The sequence below is a fragment of the Macaca mulatta genome, chromosome 1, assembly GCF_049350105.2.
Source record: "Macaca mulatta isolate MMU2019108-1 chromosome 1, T2T-MMU8v2.0, whole genome shotgun sequence".
NCBI classification, from domain to species: domain Eukaryota; kingdom Metazoa; phylum Chordata; class Mammalia; order Primates; family Cercopithecidae; genus Macaca; species Macaca mulatta.
The window spans coordinates 164,115,310-164,130,118 of NC_133406.1; the positions used below are offsets into that span (position 1 = coordinate 164,115,310).

Sequence of the window (14,809 nt, forward strand, 5' to 3'; positions counted from 1 at the left end):
CTGTCCCCAGAGGTGGAGTCTACAGATGCAGGCAGGCCTTCTAGAGCGGTGGTGGGCTCCACCTAATTGGAGCTTCCAGGCGGCTTTGTTTGCCTACTTAAGCCTCAGCAATGGGGAGCACCCCTCCCCCAGCCTCGCTGTCACCTTGCAGTTAGATCTCAGACTGCTGTGCTAGCAATGAAGGAGGCTCTGTGGGCATGGGACCCTCCAGGCCAGGTGTGGGATATAATCTCCTGGTGTGCCGTTTGCTAAGACCCTTGGGAAAGTGCTGTATTAGGGTGGGAGTTACCAGATTTTCCAGGTGTTGTGTCTCCATTTCCTTTGGCTAGGAAAAGGAATTCCCTTCCCCCTTGCACTTCCCAGGTGAGGTGATGCCTTGCCTGCTTCAGCTCTCGCTGGTTGGGCTGCACCCGTGGACCAGCATGGACTGTCGGATACGCCCCAGTGAGAGGAACCGGGTACCTCAGTTGAAAATGCAGAAATTACCCGTCTTCTGTGTTGCTCACACTGGGAGCTGGAGGCTGGAGCTGTTCCTATTCAACCATCTTGGGTGCCCCCACCTCAGGCTCCTTCATCATTATTTTAGAGTGATGTGTGTGTGTGTGTGTGTGTGTGTGTGTGTATATATATATATATATATATATATATTTCTGTAAATATATATGAGTGATATATATATATATATACACATATATATATATATATATATATATATATATATCTGTAAAACAGCTGCAGGCAGGTCTTTCAGGCAGTATTCTAGAAGAAGGCATTGCTATCATAGGAGATGACATTTCCATACACATTATTGTCTCTGAAGATTTCCAGCAGGACAAGATATGAAAGTGGAAGACAGTGATAATGGTGATGCTGACCCTGTGTAAGCCTAGGATAAAGAACTAACAATACCCGACAGCCTCATGTTACCCACTCTACAACTGGGTAGTGTCACCTATGTGTGTCAGATGCTATTTGAGGGGGCAGAGAGGTAAACAACAAGTTACGCCCTCATGGTGCTTACAGTCTAATAACGAAGACAGACAATAGTAAACACATATCAGGCCATAACAAGTAACATAAAGGAAAATAGAGTTTGAGAAGCAGAAAAGGGATAGTTGGGGGTGGGAGAGTGTTGTCAAAAAAGGGCTGTCTTATAAGGTGACATTTGAATCAAGACCTAAAGAAAATAGGGCAAAAGTCATGTAGATTTCTGGAGGGACTCCAGAAATCCTGAGTTATAGAGTATATGCTTTTCCAAAGAGGAAGATGATTCATCGTCTATATTATCATAAACTTTACTTAAGCTAACACATTTATGAGCTCATGTTCTGGGCAGACTCCAGGATTATAGACAAAGCACAAGGTCTTGATTTCTTAACAGGGTTGTGGGGAACACAGTGAAATCTCTAGTCCATTGATTATCTGACACTGAGGTAAAGCCTGGATTTTGTCACAATACTTATTTTTGCTGCCTCAAGAACACCTCAAGTTCACTTTCTATCCTTGTAGTCAAGATATTTTTAGTTCACTTTGCAATTTGGTCTCTCTTGGCAGGGTTTCTCAGTTACTTTCATTTCTTCTCTACTGACATCCTGATGAGCATGGTTTATAAATATTAAAAATAAGGAGGTGAGACCAGATGCAAAGAACCTGCCAAAAAAATGCCAGAAGTTCCGATAAGTTCCCAGTAAAATTAGAGAATGTGTTTCAGGTATCAGTGGATTCCCCACATCTAGAACAATGACACCTAGTTAGCACCCCGGGGATATGTGCTCAAGGAATGTTTGTAAAAGACTGCATTTCTGTGCTGCCTATCTCAAACCAAAATAAAAGCTCTGCCTAAATAGAAGAGCTTGGTGTGACTGTACGTGGGTGAGGGCGTATGGTTGTATGTTAGTAAACAGGATGTTTTCTATCTTTTATGAGAAACGCAGCAGCTGCTAGCTATGCTCCTAATAGGGGAAGCTGCTACTTCAGAATCCTTGAAAGCCCCTATTTGCATAGGCACTATACAGAAGGCAGACATTAGAAATGAAAACAGTATCCGATCACCAAATCTCACTGGCACTGAAAAGTTCCGCCTCTAGTTTGTGATTTTTGAAATGTGGATGTGCTGACAACAAAATTAACTTCTCCAAAGAGCTGAGAACTCTCATCATCCCTCTCACTATAATTTACATGACTTGACAAAATTAAACTGTTATTTTCATCGGGGTGATCTGCAAAATCATAAAATGATGTGTATTTTTGGGAATGTCTAATTAACTCTCCTTAGTTCCACTGAGGTTTCAGCTACGAATATAAGCATTGCAAATATCATGGAGGTGTTCACATCTAGCTTTAGCAACCACAAAGAGACTCAAAGGACTCAAAAGAAAAATCTCTTTAGAAATCAGACAAGGATGAGAATTCAAATCAAATGGTGAACCTATGGGGTAAAATCAGGTATACACTGATTTGCCAAAACTTGCCTTGCATCAAATAGCAAGAAATACTTTAATAGGTGAAGCCAATATCAAAACAGCAGAATTACAGACCTATACACAGAAGTCCATCTCTAGTGACAGTTTTAATCACAAACATTAAAATCGACCAAGCTGTTTGTCACAAAAGTTTGCTTTAACTTTTATATAATATAATCAGCAACTGAAGCAAGAGCCACATTTCCTCAACAATTGCCAGCACCTTGTGTCATACTTATAAATAATGGGCTACTCCTATTGAGCACCATCTGCTTAATAGAGAAAAATGTTCATCTTAATTAGGAAACTCTTCTTATTATTTAATATTTATTGAACACCCACAATGTGCTTGGCAGCAAAAGCACCAGAAACACGATCTTTGCCCACCAAGAATCCACCTGCTAAGGAAATATGATGAACCAGTTATATAGTAATTTCTGTTTTTGAACACATTTTATGTATCTCTTTCCAGATGACAGAACTGCCAATGGTTCACTTTTGGAAGGGTCTTCTCGCCTAATTAAGGTGGGATGGCGAGCTGTCAGATGAGTAATGAGTGAAGTAAAGATAAAGAGAAAATAAAGAGCAAATTAATTACAATCACTATGAAGCAAAAGTGAAATTTGCTCAATGGAGTAAAATTTAATGTACTCCTAAATAAAACCAACTGTGTTTGCTATGAACTCACAGGTTAAGACTAGAAGACATATCAGAAATATAGAACATGTCATGAAAAAGTCACCTTGGAACAGCAACCATTCTTTGTTTTGCATTTACCTTCACAGCTTCTGTGCCTCCACAATGATACAGCTGATACAGTGTAGGACACTCATCTCATTACAAGGATATTAGCACCTTGGTTAGTAAAGATTTAATGGTCAAAAATCTACTATCAACTAGAAAAGTTAAGATAGATTGACAATCCTTCCCAGAAGCTCCCAACTATATCCCCTTCTCTCTCTACTACCCTCCAATCAACAAAAGTTCAAGATAATTTCATAAGTTTAATATTAAACCTGTGTAGAGAAGTATTTTAGCAGAGAACAAACAACCTATTCACATCAGAAGAATGTTACTACAAGCCTGTAATAGTGCCTTTGCATGAGTTATCTAGTAATAACTTTAGTTGTCCTTTTAGTGATGATTATAAAGAAAAAGAAAATATGTTTTTGCTCCAATTGTTGAATATCTCAGATAAAACTTTTTTCCAGGTTCTAAATTTTAACCAGTTCTCTGCTCTGCATGGTTTCCATGTTTCTCTAAAGGGTTGCCCATCCATTTTGCCAGTAGAGCTTAATAAATGTTTCTGTTCTTTTTCAATGCTTTTCATTAAATCATATGCTTCCTTCATTCCACCTTCTTCATAAAAAAGCATACAATAAATGAAAAAGAATGCTTGACTTTGGTCATAATATTCCTTTCTTTTGTCCTCAGGTTTCACCGTTTCTCATAAATCAGCAATTCCAGTACCAGGGCTAGAAACTCCAGGGAAATGGCCCTAGTTATCCATTTCTAACCCGGTAAGTTAGAGGATTGAATGTTATTTGTGATCTTCAATTTATAGATATACTTCCTAGATAAATACTTCACCCAGATAACATAGGCAAAAAAGAAATTACATATTACTGGAGGTAATTCTGTGATGATGGCAGTTGTCAAACGGTGCTAATCTGAACTACATGGCAGAAGGAAAATGACTAGCTCATACATTGTCAGGGTAATAAATACCTAATGAGCAAAATTGTAAAGCAAATAGTAGGTTGAACATACACCCAAATGTTGATTCTTGACTCAAAAGTCAGAGACCAGAATGATTTGTCTCTCTGTCTAGAATGATGGAGCATCACTCCCTTATAAGCTAATGAGCAGCACCATCTGGTATAATTACAGAGGAGCAAGATCTTAAGAAAGTGAAGAATAAAATGACAGAGCTGCAGTAGGACTTTCACAGGAGGTTAAAAAACTCTTCACCATGAAAAATATCATAACAAAAATAACTGTAGATGTTTGTGCAACAATATGCCAACAGAATAAAGATTATAGGACCAAATGTTCAAAATAATTGAATGTGACTTGATATCTTAGAATTCTCTACCATGGTGGTTCTTAAAGTGTGATCCCAGGACCAGCAGTAACAGTACCTGGAATTGCATTAGAAATGCAAACTCCTGGGCCTCAATCCCAGAACACCAACTCAGAAAGTCCAGGAATGAGCCCAGCAATCTGTGTTTTAATCAGCACCCTGTGTAATTCTCATGCAAGCTCACGTTTGAGAACTGCTGTTCTACTAATCCAAATAAGAATGAGAGATTTTTGCTGTTTCTCCCGGACACCAAAGAAATCAGAAATCAATTCTGTTTAAACAACTGGTCCACGTGCTGAAGAATAAAAATCAGTCAGACCAGTTCCTTGAGTGAAATGATGATCTCTTGGATAAGACAGCTCTAATACTAGCACCTTTTTATAAAACAACAGCAGAAAAAACAGCCTTAAACTTATAACTTAATTGCACTGTTTTTGAGTGGATGTATTTTTTTCTTTAAGCGATTAAAGACCTCCATGATAACTTTTTGCAAGTTTGGCTGAATCCTTTATTTAATTGTTTTTCTACCTCTAGGTCATTTATTTAGCAAATATTGAGTGTCTACTACACAACATATATTCTTCTAGGTGCTTGAGCTATATTAGTGAACAAAACAATGATCCTTGACCTTAGAGAACTTATATCCCAGTAGGAGAAATACACAGAAAACATTAAAAATTAAAATAAGTAAGTACATTATATAGAATGTTAGAAGGTAATGCTATGAGAGAAAAAAGCAAAATAGAACAAGGTAAGGAAAATTGGGAATGCTGGGTATGTGAGGTAAGGATTTCAATTTTGAATGCTATCATGGTAGACTCATCAGAAGTGATTGGAAGTCACTGTAAACATGTGTTTTTATTCTAAGGAAAATGGAGGACTATTGCAGGATTTTGAGCAGGAGAGTGACATGATCTGAATATGCCAGAAATGCTTTCATTAATTTTCCTCTTAGTCTATATACAAATTTATTCTTCATTTATGCAGTTGGTTGAAAGACACCACTACCAATTTTTTCTTTTCTTTATGTTCATCATGAAGGCATTAAAAAGCAAGGCAATTTATTTTCTTTGTTACCAAAGAAGAAAATATTTTCTGGAGGGCAATTTAAAGATAAAGTTTGGTAGAGAAGCTCAGGTTGTTTTATGAGAGTTTTCAGTTCTCCTTTACTTGGGTATTTTGTTTTCTGGCTTCTGTGGTGGTGCTTATATTTGCCTCCTGAAGCCCAAGACTTTAACTTTGACTTTGGGTACTAGGGTTTGCTTTCTCACGAGGCAAGTGACAGCTAACAGCATTGGGAGTGAAGCCTTGGAATTTGCCTCACAACTGAAGTGAAACTAAAATGGAAACCTGTGTTTGAAGAATGGCTCTGCCAGTTACTTATTAAAAACCCAGCGCCCAACCACAAAAACCCTAGAGAAGGTAATAGATTTGCCAGCCTTTGGGTAAAATAAAGCAAGAGGTGGTCTCTCTAAATAGAACTGTAGAAACTTTTCTATGAAAATTCAATCCTAGAACTTGCCTCTTTGGCATTGCTGTGACCTTTCTATGCTGAAAAAAAGTGTTTTGAAATTCACTAGTATTTCAACAAACAGCAAAGGGACTTTTAAGTTTAAAAAAGATATTAAGTGTTATTTCTTTTATTCATCCATTTATTTATTCATTCACCCATTAAATGTTTACTCAATACCTATTAAAGTCAAGCATTATGTCAAGGTGCTTGGAAAAATAAGGCTGGTGTTCCCTCAAATAGTTTATGTACCACTTGAAGAGATTAAACATAAATAGCAATAATCCATGGTAGAAAGTGATTATTTCTATAAAAAGGAAGTCCATAACCCTATGGTTTTCAGGGGAAGTATGAATTCTGTAGGGATATTACAAAAGGCTTCATGAAAAGGTAACATTTGACTTGTTCATAAAGTATGGCCTGCATGTGTGTGTATGGTGATGGGGGAAAGTGCAATATAGGCAGAGGGAACTAGCTCTGCCAAAACATAGAGGTAGGACTAGATAAGTAGTCATGTATGTGCGAGGTAAAGAAGACCTAAACGAGCACTGGTAGTGATAATAATAGAACAAAGAAAAGGAATTATTGCTGAAGTCAATTCAAGGACACTTGAAACATCTGTGGGCCCTTTAACCGAAAGACAGAGAGTGAAAATAATACATTCTTTTGGTACTGTATTTTATGGCAAACCACCGCTATGCTAGGTCTAAGAATAAAATGGAGATGGGCGTAGTCCCTGTCCTTAGGAAATGTGTTGTTCAGTGAAAGAAATGAACAAACATAATTCAGATACACAAGTCTCTAGCTGAATTCTTAAGGACTTCTCTGAGCCCCATTATTAATTTGCTGAGGAAAAGGGCAGGATCACAAAGTTAGTATCCAACGGATTAGGATCCAAGCAGATTACCAAGCTATTTGGGAAAGAGATATTCTTGACTTATGTATTTATTTGGTTCAAGAAACAATGAATGTCTTTTACTTTGTTAATAGCACAACTCAAAGTGCCATCTGCGGATGAACAGGATTGGCCAGGCCTGGAAACTTGTTAGAAATGAAAATTCTCAGGCCCTGCCTCAAATCATGTGGGTCAGCAGGTGGCTTGATGTACATTGAAGTTTGAAAAGCACTGTACTGATCTAGAGGACTTACTCTTCACTAAGAAAAGGAGCTAAGGGGTTTTTCTCTGTCCGCTCGGGGCACCCCTCCCTCTGTCTCTGTATGGGGAGCTTTTTCCTTCTTTCTTGCCTATTAAACTTTCTGCTCCTTGAAACTAAAAAAAAAAGAAAAAAGAAAAAAAGAAAACAAAAAAACAAGAACAAAAGAAGGCAAGAAAAAGAGCTAAGTAGAGGAGTCTACGTAGGTCAGTAATACCATATCTAATAAGAAGTCTGTTTACAGAGAAGCAAAAATTCAATTCAGCAAACATCTGTAGAGCTCTTATAACATCCCCGACACAGTGAAAGGTATTTTGAAATATTTGCCCAAGCAATTAAAAATTTAGTAGTACAGATGGGCGTAGTATAGGATGAAAATTCTCAAAACAACCAACTCTGTCTTAGGAAGAGTCAAGCATCCAAGAATAGAGAAAAAACAGAGATTGCTGCTGGCTCATATGTTTTAAAGACAAGAATGTAACTATCCCTAATTGTCTTAATTTTGAACTAAACTTGGAGAATGAGGCATAGTTCAAAAAAATATCTAAGGAAAGGAGAAATAATTGTAAGAGGGAAGTAAGTCAACTGCAGAGATAGATCCCATGATACATAAATAAATACACCCTTTAAAGCCCGTATAAAATTTAAAAGTCTGGATATATTTTAAAGAATCTTCTCATTTAAGGCCTACTTTTGCCTTTGAGTTTCACACCCTTTGGGGGGTTTAAAAGCCACTACATCGAGAGAACTGTTGAGCATACCTGTCTACTGGGATTTTTTTTCTATATAGTATAATTTGTCTGAGCATCTGGCCTTCTGTCAAGTCACCCTCTGGCCCAGAGAACTTTATTTCACTCAGTAGATTGCTTGCAAGTCTTGATTTCCACAACCATGGATGTTCTGCACAGCTTTTTGCTTTAAAACATGATCACTGAACTTGAGATGTTGTTCCTGTTTTAATCCTAAATTGTCTTGTCAAATATATCAGAGTTTCATCCAGTGTATTCGTATATGTGTGTGAGTGTGCACACATGGGTGTTTTTAAACACATGAAAGGTTTGTACTGATATCTTTATAAATTACAAATGCCCCCCTACCTCCCATTATTAAAATAGATCGTTCCTTTTTTTTTTGAATTTTTAATTTCCAGCACACATGTATTACAGAGGAGGCCTAATGTAGGTCACTGAATGCCATCATAAATAATGGCAAAAGTGAAATTCCCCTGTGTCATAATGCTTGTTAGCATGAAAACACAACCCTGGATGCAGTATTACGCTTTTTTACTAAGGAGTCCTACAGATCTGCCCATGATTGCTGCATGAACTTTTTGTTTCTGCCAAATTCACCAGCTGGGGTGGGGACATTAATTCATTTTAACAGAGGTTTGTCAGCGTTGCTCCCAAAAAAGGTGCTGAGATAATTATATTTGCAAAGACCGTCTTCAAAATGAAAAACAAAACAAAAAAAGAGAAAATACTGTTTTTAATACTGTCTTTCAAATAAGATTGTTATACTTTGCCTATGTTCTCTTGGTCAAAGTTTTCCTGGGGTTAGCAGGTATGTATTCTGAGTTAGGAACAACCAGACATCTTTGTTTGTGGAATCTAGGTATGGCATTTCTTTGGGCAAACTATGCACATTTCTGTACCCCATGGCTGACTCTAAGATAAAGCTAGCATAGTTGTTTTATTTTGGTTTTGGTTTTTGCCCTCCACCTTCCTGCTACACTGTGTGTGTGAAGGCAGCTTCCTTTTGTGTTGACAGAGGGACCTATAAGAGGATTTCCAAATTTTCAAGGAAGAAGACTTGAAACACCTTTCCACTCTAGATATTACTAAAGGTTTGCAAACCTGAGGGATGAGAGCCAATTTCATCTCTATACTTGACCACACAATGACACAAGAAACTTTCAAAATGGCCAAACTGAAATAGCAAAACCTGGGCTGCCCTTAAAACCCTTGCTAGCTTATAAAACTGTCACCCCCAAAGATAGCGAGGAATGACACATCGCTGATTTCTTTTTCCCTCCTTAAGGTTGAGTGGGAATGGATGGAGCAGGCTGGCAAAGATGAGCCAGGTAGAGATCTTGATACTGTATCTACAAATCAGTGTCCCATTTTGTGTTTTTAGAAATTGATTTTGTGCATTCTGTTTCCTAAACAGTCTTTAAAAATGACTCCCTTTCTTTTCATCCTCTTCGCCTGAGGCAGGAACATCTTGAAACATTGATTCTATTTGCTGCTAGCTTTCATTAATTTCATCCATCCCTGAAGGTGGAGCCACATTGGCACCAGCTAATTAAGACCTATTTAGGGCAGCTCAGAATCCTTTATCAGCCCAGAATTAGCTTTGCTCTTTTAATGGGGACTATCGCTTTCTCAATTATTACTTAATTAAATAATGTGCCTATATTTGCAAGCATATTTCTAAAGTGAAATCCAAGCTGCCATTGCCCACCTACCCACAGGAAAGCAAAATAGCTCACATTGGCTCTCAACTGCTTCTCTAGAAAGTTAACATTCCTTTTGCATATGTGTGTGCCAGGAACATGATCACATTCTTCAATGTTAAGTGTGGCACAATGTGCCGCTGTCAGCCCTACAGCATTTCTATAATATTTCAGTCTTAAGATGTATTAATGCAAATGTGTAAATGTCAGTAGGCTAGTATTATTTATGCATACCAATCATTCAAGGGGAAGAGGTATTTTGGTCCAGATTGTTTTGAATATAAAACCATTAATTTCAAAGATTTCTGGAAGAAATGAAAGTTCTGTAGAATTCACAATACTTGTTTTCCAGAAGTATATTTGGTAGGTGACAATCTAAAAGTGACCACTAACTAATGAACCTAGAATTAAAAAAGAAAAAATAAAGAAAAAGAAAAAAAAACTGGGTCCCAGAAGATATAGACAGAAAGGGAAAGCAGCCTTCTCTTTCTGCTCTCTTAGCCTTTCCCACAAGGTCACCCTGTCTAATTGACAAGCCAAATAATTTTAGACAGTAACTAAAAAAAAGGCAAATTAAATTCCATTTGCTTCAAAAAAGGTATTCCAATATGCTTGTGAGTTGGCCTATACTTATTCTAAGACATTTGAATGATATACATATTTCTTCTACTGCTTCATGTTTCCTCAATGAGGAATTCCTTAAGACGAAAAATACAATGCTGGCTGGGCGTGGTGGCTCACACCTGTAATCCCAACACTTTGGAAGCCCTAGGCAGGTGGATCACGAGGTCAGGAGTTCGGGACTAGCCTGGCCAATATGGTGAAACCCTATCTCTACTAAAAATACAAAAATTAACCAGGCATGGTGGTGCATGCCTATAGTCCCAGGTACTCAGGAGGTTGAGGCAGAGGAATCGCTTGAACCTGGGAGGCAGAGGTTGCAGTGAGCAGAGACCACACCACTGCACTCCAGCCTGGGTGACAGAGTGAGATTCCATCTCAAAAAAAAACCAAAACAAAACTCCACAATACTTGGAAAAGTGAAAACATGCCCACCTTAAATGGAAAGGCTATATATTTATTTAAAGTATTTTTACAATTTTAAGAAGCAAGCTGAGAAGCAAAGTTTTCTTTGAGGAACTCCATGTAATCATTTTCCTATCATGAATCACTTTAACTACTAGTGACATATTTTTTTAATTCTATAAATTATATATAATAATGATGACATTGTCTCTATGTTAAAAACTTGATAATGAAAATAAGTACTTGCTAAAAAGTTCTAATAAGTACAGGCAAATCAAACAAAATAGCTTTACAATTAAAGCAAAATTAAATGGACACCCCTTATTCTCCATTTCCTCATGCCTGCAGTGATGTATACCACTGAATTCACTCCTATTTACTTAGGAAAAAAATGTCAAAAGCTTTTTTGGAGACTATAACCAACATATACTTTGTGAGCACAGATCCACACAAATGCTTGCCATTCAAATGTTCTTTGATGCAAAATATCCTTAAAGTGTTTACCATAATTATATTGCTTGTTGTGCTGTTATTCTTACTCTAAGATTAGTGTATGTGTGTGTGTGTGTGTGTGTCTGTGTGTGTGTATGTGTTGTGGAATAAAGCAGATGAATAAGTACATTGAAATCTCTGAGACCTGTGATTGTCAGCATGGTAAAAAGAAGGAACAGATGTAGAATAGAGTATGTAAACTTAAAACCTATTAGCCCTGGATTTGAATTGAAAGTTTCGGTTTGAACTCATAATGATTTTATCTTTAAACAATATACACAGTATATATTGTTTATATGCTAGCTCTGTCTACTGTAAAGCCCAAGAAACAAAGACCAACCCAGTAGCAATGAGCAGCCATGGTGCTAATATTACGCCCTCTTAACTACTAAAAGAAACTGACGTTCTTTGGAGAAATGTCTGAATGCAGGTCTGCCTCGGAATACGTACAACAAAAGCCTGAAACATCCCATAATACTAGGAAACAAAGAAGCTATCAAAGGCTACTAAGTCATGTCAAAAGGACTCAAAGCCAATTTGAAGAGGTTCCCATAGGCCAAAATAGGACAATCTGAGCATAAGGGTATAATTTTAATAAATTTTAATAAATTAAAATACTTCAAGTATGTTTAAGTCTGTAAGTTAATATGTAAATATCAATAATACTGGTCACCTATAGAGAATGCGAGGAAACTAGTACATTAAAACTGGTAAAGAAAGAGGAGAAGAGTATTGGTTTCTATCTCCTAGTAACCAAATGAATAAGAGGGTAAATTACTCTTAATAAAGTATATCAGCTAATGAATAAAAAGGATATGATGAAATAGCACCATTGTGCAATCCTAATAAATTATTTTATCTGGCAAATAATTATTAATGGTATCTAACATAAAAAATAGAAAATTAGAGAGTATTTCTCCTGAGAGAAGAACCACCTAATGGTTTTGGCAAAAAAAAAAAAAAAAAAAAAAAACCTGATCCCAACCAAGCCTCAATACACAAATATCAGTGTAGAAGAAAAAGAAAGAACATGGGAATGTGATTAACAAATCTAGATTGTGGAAAACTCTATACAACTAATGCCTAGGTTTCTTCAACAACAGATAGAGAAGGAGACAGAATAGAGAAGGAGAGACAGGGAAGTAGCTATACAGGTTAGGAGAAATATAAGACACATATCAATCAATTAGTATGTATGAACCTTATGCTAATCCTAATTAAAACAAACTATGAAAAATATACCAATGAGACAATTGAGAAATTTGAAAACTAAATATATAATGATATTATGGCAGAATTGTTGATTTTTATGTAGAGCAATGGTATTGTATTAATTTTAAGAATCTTTATCTTTTAGAGATATACACCAAAATATTTATAAATAAAATTATATGATATCTGAGATTTGTTTCAACATAATCTTTGGTGAGAGAGAAAGTGTGTAGGGGTATAGATGAAACCATACTGGTCATGGATTTATAATTATTCAAGCTAAGTGGTGGTTATACAGAGGCTCATTATACCACTAGTGTCTCTACTTTATAAGTTTGACATTTTCCTTCATGAAAAGTTGAATAATATATTCTAGTTTGAAATTTGACAATGAATATCAGATTGCCATGGGAAATTCTTAGACAAGAAAAGTCTTTAACATAGGTGTCATTAGGATATAGACTGGGAACAGCAGCTTCTGAGGTCATTTTGGTCAACATTTTGTTATCCAACCAGGCTCTACTTAAATCACCCGTTCTGTCCATTTCTAAAACACTAGCATAGTTGTCTTCTCTTGTCTGGTTGGAGTACTCAGTGAAGTAACCAGACAGAAATAGACTCAGTGAGAAACATAAGAATGCACCATAAACTGAAACCATATTTCGGTTTCTTCAACTCTCATTTTGGTAACTCTACCAATCGAATGACACCCAGCAAATTAACTTTATCAACTGAGTAAAATTACCAGTAATTTTCCTACTATACAGCTTTCTTCATCATGGCCAGTAAGAAAATGATCTCCCAAAGCTATTCTCTCCCAGTTCTTTTACAATTTACAAATATTGATGGTGTTGTCTCCATGAAAGCTCATGACAAAAGTCAATGTGAAATAAACACATAAAAACATGAACCAACAGCATGCAAAGCTCTTCTCTGATACCCCTCCCCCCACCACCAAATGACTCTAGGGCTTATAGTTATGTCTGGGTGATATCTTGAGGGTTAACTCTAACGAAAAGCCAAATACATCTCATTAATTGCAATGCTCTGGGCTGATGAGAGACAAGAAATTTCCAAAGCCCTTTGTGAATAGGCTTCATATTTATATAGAATAGTGTGACATATGACCATATTTCTTTGAAGTGCCATACCTATTCCTTTCATCTCTACTGCCTGTCATTTTGGACAGTTTATGCTACATTGACTCAAATCTCACCTTTGGGATTCTTCTTACTAAGTCATATAGTCGGAGGAACTAGTATTTCATGGCTATTTCTGTCTTGTATTTCATATGAAGCTGTGTATTTTTGGCGCTCAGAAGTACAAAATGTTAAATTCAGATCAACCCACATTACCAAAGGAGAGTTGATCCACCTAAGATTTTTAAATAATCATCAGCATTCAAATGACATCCAGAGATATCAGAAACTGCACCCCCCTAAGCACATATCTCAATACAGTTAAAAGCTTAGATTTGATAATATTGTATAGTGAAATACATATACTTTGAATAAATTGGAATGCTAATATTGGAACTATAGCAGATGCTCAATTTAACCATGATATTGCACAAATAAGCAAAATTCACAGATAATTTAAAACTTTAGCTATTGGTTTCAATATCTTCCTTTAGCAGTTCTTTATTAGTGCTAGATATAAGAATCAAGATTGATTTGTAATTCCTGTTTTCTCTATTTTGTAGTTATCTTTCTAAAAAGGAAGAAAAAATGGCACACAATCCAATTACAGGAGAGATGAGGGAGCTGGAAATGGAGCAAACAGAGGACATAGGACAAGGAAGGGGAGGGGAAAGAATGAAGCAATCAGGCTTCAAGGGAACAAAGTGGGAAGTGTAGTTTACAGAATGCTACACAAAAAATATGGATGTAATAAAAAATGCAAATTGGTTTTTGGATAATTGAATGAATGGTATTTATAACTCATTTATTTCAAAGAATTCCACTGCTAATGATTTTAAGTGACATATAATTTCAATATGGTATTCTGCTAAACAAGTCAGACACCAAGTTATGATGTTCAGGATCACAGTGCCTGTTTGCATGCAAAAAGCTACACGATCTTATTGGAGAATCAATAGCCTGTTCTGTTTGTGGTCTCAGGTAAAATTTTGGCAAAATTCCCAGAGGAGTTTAGACTAATGCATAATCCTAAAGTTCCTTACCATTACTAGGTTTTGAAACAGAAATGTTTAGGCTTCCTCTTTCAGCTGAAATCCAACTTAATCAATAGGAAATGGAACAAAATAAGAAAACATCAAAAGATACCTCGGGGAAGTATCCAATATTTCTTGGAGACTCAAACCAATCAGAATGGAAAGAACAGGAGGTAGCATAGGTGGAACACATGAGACCTCAGGCTGGCTTATCAAGTAATCATAATAGTCAGAACATATAACAA

At 36.6% G+C, this 14,809-nt stretch overlaps 1 protein-coding gene across 3 annotated transcripts in view; it reads right to left on the bottom strand.

Moving 5' to 3' along the window:
* The window catches only part of ST6GALNAC3 (ST6 N-acetylgalactosaminide alpha-2,6-sialyltransferase 3), a 555,981-nt gene that overhangs the window by 202,572 nt on the left and 338,600 nt on the right, over window positions 1-14,809 (bottom strand).